Source organism: Cryptotermes secundus, unplaced genomic scaffold (assembly GCF_002891405.2).
Source record: "Cryptotermes secundus unplaced genomic scaffold, Csec_1.0 scaffold177, whole genome shotgun sequence".
In the NCBI taxonomy this organism is placed as follows: domain Eukaryota; kingdom Metazoa; phylum Arthropoda; class Insecta; order Blattodea; family Kalotermitidae; genus Cryptotermes; species Cryptotermes secundus.
In genome coordinates, this window is record NW_019721003.1 from 212,689 (window position 1) to 232,539 (window position 19,851).

The 19,851-nt window shown below is 41.0% G+C and overlaps 1 long non-coding RNA gene across 1 annotated transcript in view; it reads left to right on the forward strand.

Annotated features, from left to right (window-relative positions):
• Positions 1 to 4,928, forward strand: part of LOC117283122 — a 114,420-nt gene extending 109,492 nt beyond the window's left edge. The window contains exon 3 of the long non-coding RNA XR_004514137.1: positions 4,853 to 4,928. This is a non-coding gene — a long non-coding RNA (uncharacterized LOC117283122). The remainder of the gene's footprint in view (positions 1 to 4,852) is intronic.
• The last annotated feature ends 14,923 nt before the right edge of the window (positions 4,929 to 19,851 follow it).

Genomic DNA, 19,851 nt, shown 5'->3' on the forward strand with positions numbered 1-19,851 from the left:
ATAAAGAAAACTCTGTGGAACAAGGTTCGAACAATTAGTGTTAATTGGATTTTTACAGTCTCACGTGCAACACTATGTTCTATAAAATTTATTAAAATATATTCTCTTTAAAAGTCCATCACTCTATATTTCGACCAATGTGGTCATCATCAGGCGTTAAAATTAATGGGCCAAGAAACTTCTGTCTTTTCTTGTTGCTTAAATTGTTAATAAGCCCTCTCGAGGCGCATGTGTGAGTTGGTGGGTTGTGTTCTCTCCTGAGGTGGCGTATTTCCATTTCAGACTCTTTACTTAAGTCCTGTTATTCAAGAAACTATACATATCAGGGCCCGTTAGAAGTGTAGCTCATAGCCTTTAGCAGATTGCCCTGACCAACACCGGCAACTTCGGGTATTCAAAATGATTGCCCATCACAAATTGGCCATGCTAACGTGGACAATTGCAGTAGAGTAGCAACAGCCATTTAATATACTGCCATTACTTCAGAGGTGGTCCCATTTCATGGGAAGGGCAAGGAGTGTTGCGTGCAGTTACGCTGGAGTTTAAATTTCAAATTAACTACACAGTCGCTAAATTGCTGAATAAATTTCCAGCCACTTAAGAAGCTTTTCGTTTCATTCTGATTAGCAGGGTGCGCCTCTGGACCCTCTCGCTGGATCATTGAATCCATTTTGCATAATCACATTCTGTTATTTCAAGTAAATGCAATACCCAGAAGTCTCACAAGTGGTCTCATTTCTTGAGCTTTTCCAAATAAAATGTTGTGTAACTCTCTGCTCTCAAATACGTATTGTATGTCCTGGAATCTTGTCTTCCTTGGTTTGATCACATTAATACAATGACCCAGGAACTTCACTTCTTCCCGGTAAAAACGGCATTCCACAGCATTTAAAGTGAATCCGGCTTTGGTTGATCATTGAATGGTCGTGTCGAGATGCATCAAATGCCCCTCGAATGTGCGACAGTGAACCAGAATGTCATTAACGTAGAAAACCATATAGGTTTCAGTGCCACTTCCCAAGGTCAGCTTAAGAGCCCTTGGGATCGTAAGGGACCCTCTTGTACTGATACACAATAGAACCAAAAAGGAAAACTGTGTACTTTCTAGAATTTTCGTGAAGTTCTACCTGTAAATAATTTGAGTTTAAACCCAATTTCGCCTCCTGATTGAATAAGTTCTACCGGAATTTGATCACTACCTGTCGATTTATAACTTTTCAATTTTGCAATAACAATTTCAACTTCAGATGGGCTAGGATCAGGTACTAGTGGCTCAGCTGTATGGATTTCTGTCTGCCTATCATCACTGGCCCTATGTACGTTCAATAACCGAGAGTAGTAGTTCTTCCACCTTTTCAAAATGTTGTGGGACTCTGCAAGCAGATCACCGTTCTCATCCCTCAGTAAGTTACTGCTAGGCTGGTAACCCCCCTTAAATATGTCTGGTGAAGAGTAAAAATTTTTAAACTCTTGTTAGAGTAAATATCTTAAATGTTCTTTTATGTGCTCTTTCATAGGTCCAAATGTTCTTCTCATACATGTTCTAAAACACCCCCATTCCTGGTTGTTGCGCAGGGCGAGAAAACAGATTTAATACAAATATCATTCAAAAATAATAATAGTAACGATAATAATTTTTAAAAATAATTAATTCCTTATGTAAGTCTGTTGTAACTGCAATAGTGAAAGATCACAGAATTTGACTCAGACCGCACTGTCAGAATGTTCGTTCATTCTATGTAAAAAATGAAAGTGAATAATATAAATAATAACAATATACTATTATTAATATTAAGCGTAAGAATACCCACGAAACAGATGCTGGTAGGGGATAGATTCTAGGATGAAAGGTAAAGGTAAAATTGTCTCTGTAACCGACCGGGGAGGCCCATAGATTGTGAGACGTCGTGGCTCCCACATTATCTCTAGACAGTCGGCTCACAGATGGCTGTGAGGTTGTTAGCCTTACGCCCCGACTGGCCGCTTTTTACCCCCAGGAAGTTTCCTGGTACTCATTTCTGTTAAGAGGCTCAGTCGACCCCAGGGCCATAGTGCGGCTGGAAGTATTAAGTCAGTTGAAAAATCCACCTCATCGGGACTTGAACCCGCGACTTTCTGGCTTATAGCATAGTGCCGCAACCAACTACCCTACCCCGTGCCCCCATTATTCTAGTATCATATAAAATATATAAAGTAGTCCAAGGAAGAGAATTAGTGAATTGGTATTGGGATTAGTCTACGGGCTGCACTTTCGGAGATCTGGAGTTCTTCCTTTAGACCACCACGCCCAGACCAACACTGGTGCCCAGCCGGCCTCCTATCCAACCAGTATCGATAGTTGTTTCCTCGAGGGTAAAGCGATCGGTAGGCGATGTCAACCACTCTCTTCCACCTAATGCCGAAGGTTAAGAACGAATGGAGCTATACCTCCACAAGGATAATGGAGGGCTGTAATGCCAATCCTTTACGGGTTCGCTCCTATCCCCAGTCGGTATAGCGATAAGCTAGAGGCCTGACGGGGTTCGTTTTCAGGCAGGGAGAGAAATTTTTCACCATTCCACAGCGCCCAGGCCGCCTCCGGAGTTCAACCAGCCTCCTAACCAGTGGTTACCTGGGATGAAACGGCCGGAAAGTGAAGAAAGTGAAGTTGACCACTTATCCATCTAATGCCAAGATCAAGATTAATAAGTCTACACCTCAAATCCCCCGTACGTCTTCATGGCTTTGTGCTTATTTCATTTGGCCCAGGAAAACTTTACGAGTACCAAGCGACAATAAAGCAGATAGAATAAGTTGCCCATAAGTGTAAACTGGAATAGCATCCCATTAGCTTTTCCTGAGAATTTCGTAACTTTTGAAAGCTATGATCTGGAGAAACGCATTGTCTTCATTCATTCCACTTACCGGATGTCCTGCTGCAGCCGTCAGAGAGTAGAGACCTCTAGTTCTTTGTTAGGTAACCATGAGCAAATGTTAAGTTTCTAAATATTTATCAAGGTCGAGATCACTTAGAGGGACCCTGTGACCTTCAGATACTTCACCAACAGCTGTTGTCTTAAAAAGAAACAATCTGACATCATGCCGGAACTAGGTAAACGGGTGGGTACTTGTTGACAATTCTTTTACTGCAGTGCTACATAACAATCATTCTCTCGCTGTACTTTTTAAAGTAAATCCAAGAGATTCAGTACAGCAGACTTGTCTCTGCCGATCACAGTGGCCCAGCGGGCTAAGGCACGAACTGTCTTCGCCCGCTTGAACACTGAGGTCGTGAATTCGAGTCCCACTCAAGGCAATGATGCCTGTTTGCGTTTATTCTATATTTGTGTTGTCCTGTCTGTAGGTAACGCTCTTGCGACAGGCTGATCCCCCTGCCAAGGAGCCCTACCGACTGCGAATAAGATTAATAATGTGGAAAGGCGGCGAAGGTCCAGCAAAAAGACTGTAGAGTCATAAATAGATGAATGGATGGGTTGGTGGATAGGTAGATAAGTAGATAGATAGGTAAATGGGTAGATATTTAGATAGGTAACATTAATATTAACATGATAATTTGATAAGTGTCAGTGTATAGCCTGAAATTGTTGCACAGTCAAGTTTTTATCATTTTACTTTGGCGTTTCTATGTCCTATTCGGATTCAGAATTGATTTTCTGAAGACTGTGTTTACAGAAAGTTTCATCACATTATGCTCATAGTTCGGGAGGTCATTCCTGAGGCCACAAACACATTTCGATTCTCGTTTTTATGGAGCGTGGATTTTAAAATTTAAGAATGATTTGTGGACATGTAAGTTGTTTTCCTGAAAAAGTACTGTCACGTGTTGGGTGGTATGCGTGGCGAAAATAACGGGATCTAGTTCGGATAATTGTATTTATTAGCACCTCGGTTACACACTCTCTCTCTTAATTAGAGTCAATACAGTGCTATCGTTGATTTACACATTTTACAGTTCACCAATTAACACGCAGCAGGCAACGGATCTCAACACAGAAACTTGCATTTCAAAACACTATGAAGTCTTCTTGTTATTTCGTCTTTAGTTACTGTGTACTCCTCTGTCCTAATCTTTACTCAATTGCTCTACATTCCTCCAGCTTACGACTGACTGCAGACGACCTTTGTTGTCTACTACAGACCTTCGGCGCGAAGCTACAGAAAACACGTCACGTGGTCTCTATCCACTGGTGAGTGACGTCACTAGAAACTGGTTGCATAACCCGGTGTTCTGCGGTTGCGAGCGAGTAGCGAGGGGTGTTTATCAAGCCGTTGCCTGCCAATGCGTTGACATGTCACAGTATTTAACATTTTACACTTAAGTAAAATTTCGAAGTGGCCTCCCTGAGCATGCAGACATGATTTAATTCTCTTTCTATTGATCATGCATTAAAATAATTTACATATGGAAGCTAAACTAATTATATGACGCAGGAGACGTAAACTACCCTGCATCTCTTGTTAGGTCTTGTCATTCAATATATTTTTAATGGCCTTTAAAAGCCACATAGGTTGTATAGATTCAAATGGTAAGTTGATTGTGGATGTTGACTCGGGGAGGACATTGTCTGTTTTAAAGCACTGTCAAAGAATTTTGCTTGATATAGTAGGAAAATCTCAAATATCGCAGACTTCAAGTCGATATTAGAAACTGGCATCTCCAAGAAAATGATCTGCAATGTTTATCCACTATAGGAGAACGTTCGCTGAAGTATTTACTGTATCCTGTAGGGGAAGGGAGCTGCCACATTAGAGGCAATATACACCTAGGTACATATATGGAAGTTCTTACATGTAAGCATATGTTCTTACGTAAGTACTCTAAATCATGTGCTTCCTCATGTTTATTTTTCAGAATCCGCTTCTTCGCATGGATATGAAATATTCCTGCAAGTTTCGCTTCACGTAAGGAGGATGTTCTCGCCTTAAATTTGAGTAAGTTTTCTTTTTGATCACTTTAGAGGAACACATGAACGGAAAATTTCTTGAGAAGTTAATCAGTTAATCACAACATTCTCGTCTTTTAATGACGCCTAAGGCTTGTTATCGCAGTCAAGTAGAAATACATTTATGTATTATGCCCCTGTCTATTGCTGGATTATCTGATGTGTCCCTACGTTTTATATTTCCCATCAGTTAACGATATACAGCCGATCATAGGAGTGAACTGTCTTCGCTCGCTCGAATGCTGGGATCATGGGTTCGAATCCCATTCGAGGCATGGATGTTTGTGTGTGTTTATTCAGTGTTTATGTTGTTCTGTGTGTAGGTATCGGCATTGTAACGAGCTGATCCCCCCGTCCAAAGAGTCCTACCGACTGTGTATAGGATTAAGGAACTGAGTAAGAAGCCAAGGTCCAACAAAGGGCTGTAGAGCCATAGACAAATGGCTGGTTGGCTAGATGGCTCGATAAATAGATATAGATATAGGTAGGTAGCCGATGAACATATTAGTCATATATGCTACATATCCCATTCGTTTCATGAGTAAAGTTCGTGTTTCAATAACAGACTCGATATGCTGTAACAAAGAAATGTTGTTGGCTTAAGTTATAATGTGTTCATTAGGTAGGTTAATATTCGTATTTATGGTTAAAATAAATCCATCATATTCCATATTTAAATTGCATTGTCAGTTTTATTTCTTATATTACGAAGCTACATAATCTCTTTCCAGGTATATTTCATCATTCACATATTTTAAACACCTGTGTTTCATTCTGTACCTGCGATCACATAACGCAATCTATGTAAAACATTCTCTTACATACATTCAATTAAATCCAGATGAAAAGTCATTTTAAAAAATAATTAATCTCTAGAATATAATTTTAACGTTACAATAGGAAGCCTTTGCTATTTCTGTATATACAATGAAGCTATCCATATTTTCTGAACGATGAAAGGGAAATACATGTAAAATGGGCACACTTCATCTGACGAAGGGTGTTAACTTGATGGATCAAATCCCAGTACACTGATGTAATTATAACTGTGCCCGATTTGATTGTCGTTGCATGGGCGAAGTAATTACTGCTAGGAAGATGATCACAATATGCTAATAATTATTATAGTGACTTAGCTAGAATTTTAAGAAGCTTTATATATCTCACTGATTGGTTTGTGTTATAGCTACCGAAGGTTTAAATCATGTAACATACAATGCGACACGAAATTATGCTTTCATTTTGGAATTCGTTACATAACAGTACAAGTATTAGTATGTAATGACGAGTTTGAAGTAAATAGGTCTTCAGCGAATTCAGGGATAATATTCTAAAAAGTAAGGAAAGGTAGATGTTTTTCCCCTTGGCGCTACAGCCCCAGTGGGCCTAGGTCTACCTCCATGAACTTCTCCGTTCACTTTGGTTTTTCTAGATCTTACACATTCGGTAGGACCCCTTGGGCGGGTGATCAGCTCGTCGCATGGCCTCTACCTCCACACAAACACAGAAAAACGCACACATACAAACTAAACATCCATGCCCTGAGTGGGATTCGAACCGACGATCCCGGCTTCCGAGCGAGCGAAGACAGTACATGCCTTAGACCGCTCGGCTACCGTGACCGGCAAGATAGATGATTACCATACATAATATTTCAGTGCCAGATAATGTTAAATGTCATTGTGTTCACTATTACGACGAATGAATACGAAACAGTGATATTTCGATACTTCAAAATCAGCATTCAGTTAATGCACCAGAAAGGAATGATAAAAGTTAGGGTTTAAGAGCTTAAACGCTAGTAAAAATGTTTGCTTTCAGGTCAAATTGTATTTAAAAATACCATGTTCTTGTCAAAAAATCTTACAACCATTGGAAATTTATTTTTTTCAAGACATTGTTTTGAATTATCTATATTTGTGTGGTATGGATTGGATTGATCTGGCTCAGGATAGTGACCACTGGAGGGCTCTTGTAAACACGGTAATGAACCTTCGGGTTCCATAAAATTCTGGGAAATTCTTGAGTAGCTGCAGAATTGGCGGCTCCTCCAGAAGGGCTCAGATCCAAGAGTAAATAAGTAAGTTAATAACTTCTTCACGCATTTATTATATATAAACTGCAGAATATTCTATTATATATATATATATGCTGGCTAACTCGGAACTAACTGTGAATAGTCTTCGCTGCTCCGTATCTAGCCTCGTTCCGGACAACTCAGAAAACAGCCACGTAATAGGCACCATTGTTGTCTTGTGCCGTGTGGCTAGCAAAGCTGTCTCGGAGTTGTTTACTACTGCCTAGCAACAGCGGTATCCCATGGTGACGTCACCGCTGTTAACTCACGTTGCATAGCTACCAGGATGCTGGGACTCGGCTCGCTTCGGCTCCGCTCGGCTCACTTCGGCACCGCTCGGCGCGTCAGCTCCCGGGGGCGGGGCGTCCAGCTAGCGCGACACGTCACACTGCTCGCGTCTTAAGACTGTTCGTCCTGAATAGCGTAAGAGTGCAACCCCGATCCTTTTCCTTCCCGTAGCTGTGCTTGCAGTGTCTCCTGTTGTTTCGGCTACTCTTCTTGCAGCGGCTATTCTTCGTCCGTTACAATATATATATGTTCAGTATTGTCCATTTGGACTGTCGGACAGATTTGGCTGCGTAGAGTGAATGTAATTACTCGTAGCGTCGATTTGCTTTGCTTTATTTTAATTCTACATTTCTTCGCCCAGTCATCGATGTTATTGGTGGTGGCTTGGAGTTTCATGTGTTGCTAAGATAGCTGTAACATCGGCGAAGGTAGCAGTTGTTGTCTTGTCTGATGTCGGAAAGTTGCTTCTGTAGATAAGATATAGGGCGCTTCCTAAGACACTTCGTTGTTGTACGACTGCTTCAGTTTTCCTTAAGGTTACGATTTCGTCTCTGAATTTTACTTGAAAGAGTCTCTCCTTTAGTTACGATTCTAATATCCTGTAATATGCATAGGGAAGGATTTTTCTGATTTTGAATAAGAGACCTGGGTGCCATAGTTTCTCAGATGATTGTGTGTTGTCTAGAAATGCCGCAGAGCAGTATTGTTCTTCTTATTATCTCCGTAATTCGGTCTACTCGGTAGCCGAGCGGTCTAAGGCATGTACTGTCTTCGCTCGCTTGGAAACCGGGATCGTGGGTTCGAGTCCTACTCAGGGCATGGATGTTTAGTTTGTGTGTGTGTGTTTTTTCTGTGTTTCTGTACAGGTAGAGGTCTTGCGACGAGCTGATCACCCGCCCAAGGAGTCCTACCGAATGTGTAAGATCTAGAAAAACCGAAGTGAACGGAGAAGTTCATGGAGGTAGCCCTAGGCCCACTGGGGCTGTAGTGCCAAGGGGGAAAAAAAATTGGTGTACTTCTTCTATGGTAGAGTGTTTCTGTCGAAATCCAAAATAATGTTCAGGGAGGATTGTTTTCTTCTACTATCGGGCGTAATCTCTTGAACATATATTTTTCGAAGATTTTGCTCATTATTGGGAGTAGACTGATCGGTCTATATTATTTGGTTCCCTCTAGCGGTTTAGCAGGTTTTCGGGATGATTATGATCCTCGCGACTTTCCACTGAACCGGTAAATATCCCGTTCCAATAATTGCGTTGCATGTTGTTGTTTAGATTAACAAGGAGAAGCTCTCAAAAGCCACTAATTGCCTACTGAGACGTTGCGTACGCCGCATTATTAACACAAATTGAACGTAAAAGGGCGTTGCAACAATCTATACTCTATTCCAAATATTGATCTTAGAATACTGGCACAAGACTTACTCAAGTGCATCAAGATGGGCGTGTACTGAGCTGCTACGGTACTTCTTGAAGATTGCACGGAACGAAATTGAAGACAGTGACAGCACTTAACAAAATAGGAAATTAATATCTTTTTTTATTGCCAGTGGCGTGGGACTAAGTCCTTTGCACTGCGCCCATTTCTGGCCTATTGTACCAGCCCCAGATGATAGGGGAGGGTGATTGTGGAGCAATTGGTGGAATGAAGATTGGTAGGGGATACCGAAGTACTCGGAGAAAACCTGCCCCAACGCCACTTTGTCCACCACAAATCTCACTTGACCAGACCCGGGATCAAACCCGGGCCGACGCGGTGGGAAACCAGCGACTAACCACTTGAGCTATGGGGCGGCCAAATTTATACCTTAATATCTGAAGTGCTTTAAGATATTTCGTCTGTAGAATTAATAAATGGGATGCCCATGGCTTTGCTCCCGTCATAGCCTCAGTGTGTTCTTGTCGCTGGAGTAGAAGATAGAATATTCTAAATTGGATCTTCCTGTATATTGTCGTAAATTTCTGTTCGATTAAAAATTAAATTTATCGATATGTTTTAGTGAATCTTGTACATGTATCATGGAAATCTGTCCAATCGGAGCCGAGTTGTTTCGTGTTGACAGACAGACATGACGGAAGTAATAAGTGCTTTAGGCTCGACTTGCAAAGGCGCCTAAAACAGGAGAACTATAGAACTGGAGTGGTTTTGCTCTGTCATGGCCTTCTGTTGTCTGCTGTATTTCCAAACCATTCGTGTGCCCTTACAAAAGCCGTGTCCTAGCTCAGACGGTTAGTCGTTGGGCTTACCACCTCGGCGACCTGGGTTCGATCCCAGTTCATGTGATGGAAAATTTAACGCTGGTGCAGGTTTTCTCCTGACAATTCTCATTCCACCGACTGTTCTACACTCATCATCGTCTATCATCCGGAGCTGGCACAATAGGTCAAACAGTGGTCGACGTACCAAGTGGACTCAGTCTCACCCCACCCCAAGACAGGAAAAGAAACTCTAATTTCATTGGATGAAGTGGAATATCATAACCGAATCTAACCCAGTTCATAACTACGACGTCTCCGCTGATTTGATTAATTCTGGATCCTGGAGTATTCATAGTGACCGGAAGTTGGCCAGCGGCGGTAGAAATTACGGGCGGTGGGTATGCGCGAAATCATGTGCGCGGTAGCCAATCCTACATTTTCATCTCGGCAAAGAATATTTCAGTATTCACAATTTATTTATTTTCCACAAGTGTAGTTGTACATGGACACCAACACTTTTGAGAAAGATGATATCTGTTGTCGTCACGGCATGGCGTGTCCTCGGGTTTCGGGTCTCGTGTTACGGAGATTTTCTGCGGAAACAGTGAGTAAGCATTCTGGGAGAGCAGATAAGGGGTGGTCTTCTGGCTTGATGGTCAAACGTGCTGCTAACATCTCTTTGCCGAAACATTCCAGCATGCTACCAAATGTTGCACTGGGCGTAGGACTTGTGCGAATTATTTAGAACGGAAGATGGATATGGGACTTACGGAAGGGTAACATTAAAATGTATTTTAGAGAAGTAGGATGGAGGTGTGTAATGGATTCATCTGGCTCAGAAATCAGTGGCGGGCTCTTACGAACACCGTAATAAGTCGTAGGTATCCACAAATTTTGGGAATTTGAGTTGCTCAGCAACCGTTGGCTTATCAAGAAGGACTTAGATCTAAGGATTCAAACAGTCACCACCATCATCATCATCATCATCATCATCACCATGAATTAGGCCATGCATAGCCTGTTCCATCCTCTCGAAGAGTATGCTGGTCCCTCAACTTAACTGTGAACGCCCTGTGTTTCTCCTTCCTTTTGGTTTGCGTGTTAGTATTTTCTTCGGAATCTGCGTGTTTCATTCGTTGCACGTAGTTGTTAGTCACCTATGAATCTGAAAGATCCGAAAGTCTCGGGATAAATGTTACGTATGATTGGCCATCATACGCACGCAGTAGCGTAGTTGGTTGAGGTACTACGCTACAAGCCGGAAGGTCGGGGGTTCAAGTCCCGATGAGGTAATTTTTTTTTTAATTGACCTAATCCTTCCAGCCGCACTATGGCCCTGGGGTCGACTCAGACTCTAACAGAAATGAGAACCAGGAATTAATTAAATAATTTTCCTGGGGAGTAAAGCGCGGCCGGCGCGTAAGGCTGACAACCTTACCGCCATCTTTGAGCCGATTGTCTAGATAATGTGGGATCCTCAACGTCTCACAATCCTATGGGCCTTAACGGCCTGTTACAGGGATAGCTTTACTTTTTTTTTTTTTCCTACCAAACAAATGTAGGAATAAACGTTAACCACTCTGCAGCAAGCCGGGGTTGATATTATTTTATAGAGGGATTTGACTAAGATTCTCATTTTCGAATTCCAGCCCTTTGATGTCGATATAGTACAATGTAGGCGCCGAATACGCAATACATTTACAGCAGTTAGAAAGAAAAGTGAGGTTATGTCCAGCTCAGTGACAGCAAGAGGACATGAGCTGGAAGCTGCACTCAGTATTATAGTTCATTATTCTTGCATGTGTATTGTGTGAGGCTCTATATATATCACTAGCCTTCATTACTCATTGCTCTTTCAAATCCATTGTTACGAATATAATTACATTGCATATATCGCCTGTTAAGTTTCACAGATATACAACATCCCGAGTTAAAGTTACAGATCTGAACGTAATCCATGCGTCTGAGTGTTCTTTGTTACTGTTATATATAATTTTCCTACAGTCAGTCAGTTTGATAAAAATCATAATTTTAGATTTTAGATTTATATGCAATAGACCGCCTCCGTAGAATAGTGGTAGAGTTACTGGCTACAGATCCAGAGGTCCCGGGTTCGATCTCAGATTTTCTGAGAAGTAGTGGGTCTGGAACGGGATCCACTCAGCCTCGTGAGGATAATTGAGGTATTTCAAGGAAATAGTGGCTCCGGTCTAGGAAGCCGAAATTAATGGCCGTGGGGAACGTTTGTGCTGACTATGCGACACCCTCTATCCTCTAAAGTTGGCACTAACTTCGTCGACAAGCGGCTGTCGCTCGGTTGGTATAGTTCGCTTGCGGACTACAGGCCACACAGTTATTTGCATGCCATAGATTTTCTATTCGAGCAGCAAGAGACCAAAATTAAATCCATCGAACAGGTGTTAGTGCATATTTCCAACACCAAGAAGTAACAGAAATTCCTTCATTAAATATAGAAATTGATTCTGGAAATAGACTTCCCAGTGATCGATTTATTTACAATACAGTACTTGATGCAAGCAACACATGCAAATGAACTTCTTTCAGACGTGCAATAGAATGTACAGTGCGACTGGCTTGGAGGAGGCCTCGAATTATTATTTATAAATTACGAAATTATTTACCGATTAAAACGAAAATTGGCGGTTACCTGTCGTGGTAGATTTAGAGAGAAATTGTTTACAGAAGATGGTGAAATTGGTTTTCCTCCACCGAGAGATACAGGCCGATCCGACGCTTAGTGTTCGCTAACGTTGCTGCCAACATGGCAGGTGGGACTGCAATCTCGGTGCGAGGTTAGTTCTGAAAGGCAGGCGACCCCACAGGAAGAAATCCAGTTGAGTCTGCCTTGATACCAGATCGGCCAAGCGGAATCGAAGACTGAAAGAAATGGCGCGAACCCGGCAGGTATGCAGTACCTCACTGTACTTCGCAGAAGTACGCGGAGTTGCCAAGTTTCGTCTTCATCGGTAAATTATTGCGTAATTTATAATCACTACCTAGGAGTCTCCTCTGAGTGAATCATCCTGTATAATGTACGAGTATATGTATCTCGACAGAACGTCATTAATCATGCCTACATATCGTTTACTTCTTCCTTTAATAGAAAGTTTTACTTCTAAAATACGAGCATCTTAATCTTTTACTTTAAAGCGTATTGTCACGTGTCCTGTTAACGCGACAAGTAATTAATGGGTTCCGGATTAGATGAATCGATGTATTGCATATTCATTAGATGGAATTACAATTAGTTGTAACACAATCTTACTGCAACTATAACACTTCGTAACTACGAACAATGATAGCACTCTAAAGGTTACTGTAATTACACCTCTTAAGATAAAGTCTTCACTTCTGGCTTCTGTTTGTCTTCTGTCTTCTCTTAGTCTGTTCTCTCCCTAATGTAGTTTCTGGTCGAAGCGTATGCAGATCACCTCCCAAACAGTAGACTTATCGCGTCTTTCTCTGTTACTGTGCTTTAGAGGTTCGTTGCCGTGTGAACGGAAACGTTTCTACATGCGTTGCGTAGGAGTCGACGTGAATCTGTATGCAATGCATTGCTTCTTCAATCGTATTCGTTGCTGTGGAAACGTGTTCCAACAATTAGCCGTCCAGCATCGGCGGCTTCCGTGTTGCCATGGGAACGTGCTCAGCGAAGCCCCGCCCGGCAGTTGGGCAGATCGCGGGTTTCAGGCGTCATGTCACATATCAAAATAAACTCTTCTCTTGCGACATTTAATTTTTTAGCATATGTGAGTTACATCATTAATACTACCAACTCAAGAAATAATGTAATCATTGCCAAAGGATAGATATTTTTAAGAAGATGGTTGCACAATATACAAGTGCATCATATACGTACTAGTATGATAAGTATAAATTGCTCCACAATCACCCTCACCTATCATCTGGGGCTGGTACAACAGGCAAGAAGTGGCCGCAGTACAAAGGACTTAGTCCCACTCCACTAACAATAAAAAAACAAGGTAAAAATAATTTTGTGGATAACGAATTGAATATTGCGCCATGAAGATGAATGGGGGTGTGGATCTATAGATCCACATATCCTTGACCTCAGCACTAGTTGGTGGTGAGTGGTCAGCTTTAAACTCGGGCCTCTTTAACTCCGTGGAAAAGAGTCCCCATAACCATTGTTTAGGAGGCTGAGTGGGCCGGTAACCTGCCTGGAAGACGTGTAGAGGAGAAAAATCTAAACCCTCTTGGACTCAAATCCCGACTCCTCGACCGTCTAGCCCCGTAGACAGTCGCTATACAAACTGCGCTCTCCCAGCTCATATTTAAGTGTAATAAATATAGAAAATTCCTGATGAAAGAAGAACGTGAGATAACCAACCAACAGACGCCTCAATAGTAATAAAAACCAAACGTGTGTGTAATATTTGGTGAAATGTTACTTCATCACCTTTTGGTGCAAGTATCTTCTTCACTGCTCTGTCGAGACAAACCCTCAGTTGATAATTAATTTCTGTAAACCTCTAATACGAACTGTAGTTAATTTTTTTTTTAATCCTTTAGTGGGGTGTGGAGTCAAACTGGGTTCACTCTGCACGGCGGCCAGTGATGGCCTATTGTAGTCTGCCCCGGGTGGAATGAAGATTAGCAGAGGAAACCGAAGTACTCGGAGAAAACCCGCCCCAGCCCCACTTTGTCCACCACAAATCCCAGTTGACCAGACCCGGGATCGAACCTGGGCCGCCGCGGTGGGAAGCCAGCGACTAACCGCTTGAGATACGGCGCAGGCGCGAACTGTAGTTACACCTTCAAATAAACTTGCGTCTGTTCAGCGCTAACAATATACGACTTGAGCCACTTTACCACTCAGTCTCGTTGCTAATAAGTAACAGTGCGTGCCTCTACAGTAGCAGCAATTAAACACAAGATTGATTGTCCTCTGGACGATACAGGCGCCGAATAGCAATCGAAATGACGTCATTTCGATTATGGTTCAATCACCTGTATATGGGACAGCCTTCAGCCTATCGCTCGTACTCTTGTGCTTTTCGCATAGGTCAATGCGAGCGGGTAAGAGCGAGGTTCTCTTCCCGGTAGAAGCGATGATTTTTCTCTTTGCCATCACGACCACACCACGTCTGGGGCTCCACCCAGCATACTCCCAGGGTCCAGTAGAGATAGAGAGAGAAGCAAGAAAGGAGGAAGAGATTCGAGAAAGGAATAAAAGAACAAACTAAGAGAGAACTAAAGAAACAAATATACAAGAAAAGCGATGAACAAATTCGTCTTGAAGGTACGTTCTGTCTACGACAGCTTCCATCTGTCGCTGTTGTCACGCAGTCTAGGTAGCCTGCATATCGTAAGGAGAGCTGTAGCGTTCTCTCCATAGCTCCGTAGTATTCCCTAATTGCAAAGCGATTGGACTTGAAGATGATTGGTTCGTTCACAAGTAGAGAAAAGTGTAATTCTGTATAAAGTTGTTACTCAAATTAATCACATGAATGTAATTTTGATAGAAAGTGTATCATAAAGCGCTAATTTCTATAAAACCCCAAACTTTTGTAACTGATATATACTTACGCGTTGAAACTCGAAAGAAATTGTAATATTGATGTTGATGATGATGATGGTACAAGGAATGAGTGGTATCTATTCAGATAGCTAGGCCTGGTTAATTAATTAATTAAGTAATTAATAGCAGGATAGGGAAAATTATTTAATGGAAATCTTCATAATTTGCGCCCTATTAATAATGCTATTAGGTTTATGAATTGAAGGGAGGGGGAGATGGGTAGTACATGTAGCAAGCATTATGAGGTAAGCATTGCGTATACATTTTCTGTCGGAAAATTTCGAGACAAGACACCGCTTTGGAGACCCAGAATTAAATGCAGAGAAAATACTATTAAAGCAAACCTCTCCGTGTGGGATGTTGACCGCCTCAGGACAGTTTACACTTGTAGAATATTCTGAACAAAATAATTGAGTTTCGGGTACCACAAAGGGAGGGGGAAACATTGTGACAAACTGATCAACTTTTTTACTTAGAAACCTGTGAATACAACGGAATGATCAAATTGGAATGTCCCTACTGTTGCTGAATTTTGTCACTTACTGTAGAGAGGAAGAAGTGGGAGGCGAAGAGAAATTTGCAAGGACAGGAAACGAATTCACTCTGCTGACTTGCAGATTAGGTTCTACAATAGTTCCAAAGTGCCAGAGCACTTTAAAAAGTTTGATAAAAATCACGCAGAGCACACAAGCGGGGAGAGATGTTTGTAAATGACATGGCAGTCGTAAATGTTGACATGCCTATTCAGATTCTATTTAGAAATATAAGCTCACTGTATCATGGAAGGAAATAAAAATAAACACAAGGGAATGAATTGTTACAAAAAGACTGCAGACCGTGAGTTGGTACTGTCATGAGCTATTGTATTTTATGCTTTTGACAAGCATCATGAATATTTATAACATATATTTATCAGCTGCTTCATATATATATACGAATAGCTGAAACAGTTGGAAGTCTATTTATACAGGCAGCACGTTGCTTATTCCTCGCTGAGTTACAGCTTTGATGGGACCGAATTTATAAACTGACGGTTAGGTTGTTACGATTTTAGTGATATAAGTTACAGCAGGTAGATGTTCGACCTTCCTTGCGATATTGATATACACGTAGTTTATTATATGGACTTAATTCATTCTTCTAGCAACAGATCTAGTCTAGCATATTGTAATAGACGGTTATTTGGAAACTAGACAATGTCGCTGCGGCCTCTCCTCTCTGTTTTTTTGGGATTCTGTTCTTTTGTAACATTTTCGTAACATATCTTCTCAAAAATAATAATAATCAGCAAATTTGAGTCTTACATATATGGTATGTAGGAATAGGTAGCAGGGCAGAAGTAAATTCTATTATAGTTGCTTGGGTGAATTTGATTTATTTCATTCTGGTCCGTCACACTAACAATCACAAAGACAAAAATAACACCGTCTAATGTGACTATTTAAGTTTTATCATTTGAAGACTCATCACCCTTACATGTTTCGATCCCTACGGATCATCCTCAGAGGGCATCAATACTTTTTTCAGAAACTGCTATTACAATGGATGTTAATTATATACACATATAATGTCTGAAATGCGCAATGTACAGGTACACAGTGTTCAACCTTTCACATTCACAGCAGCCTTCCTGGTGTTAAAACTTTTTAAAGTTTTTAAAAAAACTTTCTAGTTCAAGCTTAAAATTTATAAACCATACAGGTTCGTGTCAATTCTCCTGTTGTTATTCTTGGAGGTGGCTGCTCGTGTGCCGCCTGTCTATCTTGCGAAAGGAGATTCTTAGTGTTTCCGTGTTTATTCGTGGCCTGCTGTGTTGTTTACACTCTTTGTAGTTGCTGAGGTTGTAAAATTATGGAGTGGATTCGTTTCGCTCCAGGAACGGACTCTGATGGACTAACTCCACGAAGCTGAGTCCTTCTTGGGAATCCGACAGTCGCTCACATACTCAAGAAAATGCCAACATTTTATGCAAACCAAAGGTTCATTACAAGAGCTTTCTACTACTCCCTGTCCTGAGCCAAATGAGTCCAGTTTATACAACACCATCCTACTCATCCTGGAAGAGACGGCCTCCAAATATAGATGGTAGCTGCGAATATATTGGAAAAGCAGTCTCTGACAACTACAAGGAGTTGTCCTCTAGCTCCATTGGTTGGGCATGGAACCAGAAACACCTCACCATGAAAGAATCACTCCATTACGAAATGCTACATAAGCTTTCGAACTTGGACTTATTCTTTGGGTAAACGACTTAAGCTAAGGACTCTAATGAACACGGTAACGAATCTTCTGATTCCATAAATGATTCTGAATTTATTGTCCACGTCAGCGACCATCAGCTTCAGAAGAATTGAACAGTATAAATTTATTCTGATATCTGTTAACAAAATAATACATTAAAGGGCTTAAATATATATATGTGCCCTTGGTGGAACTCTTCTAAAGGATAATTCTATTAACATTTTCATCACATTATCTCATTAATTAACGTGGTTATAAACTGTGTTTATATCAACAAAATTTAAAAGTACCTGAAACCAAATTAGAATGAATTTATGGGAGGCTGGAGATGAAACCGCATAACAAGAGATTTATAAAACTTTCTCTCTAATACTGTTACAGTAATTAAGTCAAGAATAACAACGAAAATTAGTCATTCAGAAATGACAAATTGTTACAAAACTTGGCTCTAAAACCTTAGGAGAAAATCTGGGGGACCCAGACACAGATACAGGATCTGCCACAAAGAATGCTGGGATTTCAAACACCTGGAACTCAGGAACGTAAGGAGATATGGGTTCACTGACACAACATGGCCGTACCTCCAAATTGTAGGTAATGGAGAGTAGCTTCGAGTACCTGATCTACGCGATAAATGCTATGCTCCACCGTATAGCAGAAAGCAGAGACTGTGCTGTGGCACGCAGAATGTGAAATGATTGCTCGAATTCGGAGTCGATATCCCGGTGCTGCAAACAACTGCCCACAGAGTTCTTCGCAAGGGTCTACGCTTAAACGCATGCAAATTAAGGTATTCCAGAATCTTAGCGCGTGATAAACAGCTTAGATCGCAGATTCTAAAGGGTTCAGAAGTGTTTATGTATCACCTGATGATGGCTCCATGAGCCGAGATGTGTGTGGCGAGGCTGTGCAATCAAATAAACTCAGATATGCACAGTGGAATGTGAGTTCTTTGGTTTCTTTTTGTTGTGTTTGGCAGAAAAAGCGAAAACTCTCTCTCTCAAACACACACACACACACACACACACACACATATATATATATATATATATATATTGAATTTTTTCAATTTACCTAATCCTTCCAGCCGCACTATGGCCCTGGGGTCGACTCAACCTGTAACAGAAATGAGTACAAGGAATTAATTACATAATTTTCCTGGGGAGTAAAGCGCTACTACAAAGACTATGGCGGTTTCAGGACATTTATTTAAACATCCATGAAGGTAATATTTTATCTAACGTTGTTTGTCGATAATTGTCGTGTCTGCAGCTTTTTTTACGTACTTTCGAGAGACATCTAGTCAAATCGAATGAAAATTTACCGTTTACCCACTGAAGTAGAACTAAATTTTGCATTTTCTGTGCTTGTATAATAAAAGAACCGTCAACTAATAATTAAATATTTTGTTTGAACTCTTTACTAAGATCGAATCTAACATACCCTTCTATATTTCAAACTACGAAACGCTTCTTAAGAAGCAGATAACACATTTCAAAACAATAAAAAATACACAGAATGTTAAAATAGATGATATTAAATATATGAGAAATGATTAATTGAACTGTAATCATAGGTTGGCAGGCATGCAACATCCTTGAGATACGCGTACCTGTACTTCTCCCCGGCCTCAGTATGAGGATTTAGTCAGAAGAGCCCAGTGATTACACTATTATTTTTATAGGCACGAATAATAAAGTTATGAAATTCTAGACAATATGTAATTACTTTAAATGTTTCCATTTTGAGCACATATGTAACACATGTCAATATACAGATGTTCAGGCACGTAATAAATAATTTCACTGAAGTATTTTATTACGAAATCCGATGGTTTATACCTACTATCAGCCTCGTCATAACTGTAATTATTAGACGTTAGTTTCTCGCAGCAGAGGGCCGGGGTTCAAGAATCCTAGTGAGATTCATGGTACTGGATCAGGATTCTCTATTTGTTAATCCTTATCGCGCCACTGCTCCGTGCTCGAATCTCACAGCCCCCTGAGGTGTGTCTCATTTCCGACAGGCAGCACTCACCGCATATTTAGCCTTCAGAATTTCTTGTCTTTGCTGACACTGTGTATTCGTGGGCTTCGTCTGGCTCTAAGAATGATAAAGTTTTTTTCCCAGACACCATAAACGGGTTCGTCTTTCTATCGGAGATGCAGTGTATGTACTGGATTCTGTAAACATTATTTATAGGAAATTTTGGCTTTAAAGCCTTGAGACCAGTAAGATTCGTCTGTCATGTTTTTTGGTGTGTTATTTAAGGACGCTGCCAGTATCGAGACTGTGGAGCGTCAGGTGATGGGATGACAGTTGAACAGATTTGAAGTGAGTTGAAATGGAGCAGCCATGACTTAATCAATGTATTGTCCCGGTGTTTGCTTAAATGGACTGAATAAAATCTCAGTCAGGATAGTCAGTGTTCAGGCAAAGATTCCAACCGAGCACTTCCAGAATCGCAGACTGTTATTTAAGCATATTGTGCTTTTCCAGAAAATCCCGTTTGAATTGGAGTTATATCACTCTTACCCGTTA